We start from the raw sequence: 921 nt of genomic DNA, 5'->3' as shown, positions 1-921 counted from the left end.
TCTTTGCGGCCGTCAAAATACAGCCCATATACAGAGTCAATACTTTCGGTGTTTTGGAGCTTAACTTCAATTTTGCATTTGTCAGTGACAAAGCTAGCCTRATCCTCTGTTATCAAACCTGCTTTTTTGGCATCCAGAAAAGCAGATGAAACAATCAAGGCCCCTGCTCTATCACTTACTCCAAATCTTTGGGCAGSTAARGCAGTGTGTTCTAATACTAGTGTGTTTTGTTTGGTTTTAGAGGATGGAAGAGAAAATTCATCATCGCCATCGTTTTTGGAAGAATCCATGTGCGACGCACCTATATTGTTGCCGTCTGTATGAGAGCTGAATGGGCACGTGTTCTAGCTGATACTTTTCTGGTAAGTGTTGATGTTAAATGACGTTATGAAAGCTTTTCTTTACGTTCATTTTTCTTTGGAATCTTTTTTGTTACAGGTAGATCAACACTTCCAATGCGTCTAATTCTTCTGGTTCTCTGGTCCAAGAGAAATGGTTGTTCATTGATAGAAACTTTCCTTTCCTTTGGACAAGTGCAAGAAGAAAAATAAATGCATTTACAAGCAGCAATGTCAAATAATTTTATGGCAGCAGAGACAAAGTCGTCTCTTTTAAAGCTCAAACCTATTGGGTTCCTTAAAAACATTTGTTTAAGAGTAAGAAATTTCTTATGGTGTGTGGTGAGCATTTGTACAACTYTGGTATGTGAAACTATCGGAATAGATGACTTTTTGAAAGTATTTATTTCTGTAACCTCTTTACTCCTAGGTTCATAGTTGTCGCCTCGGAGTCGCCCTATACGAAATCTTTCAAACTGATAACACAAAAGAMCWTCCTGGTAAGTAGGTAACTGGGACTCAGAGAGATTGTACGGATATATGCCAAACACAGGACATTTCTGTCTAAATTTAAATTTAGATA

The sequence above is a fragment of the Bactrocera latifrons genome, unplaced genomic scaffold, assembly GCF_001853355.1.
Source record: "Bactrocera latifrons isolate USDA-ARS-PBARC rearing strain unplaced genomic scaffold, ASM185335v1 scaffold_583, whole genome shotgun sequence".
Classification (NCBI taxonomy): domain Eukaryota; kingdom Metazoa; phylum Arthropoda; class Insecta; order Diptera; family Tephritidae; genus Bactrocera; species Bactrocera latifrons.
The sequence above is the reverse complement of the archived record's forward strand: the minus strand, read 5'-3'. Positions refer to the sequence as shown.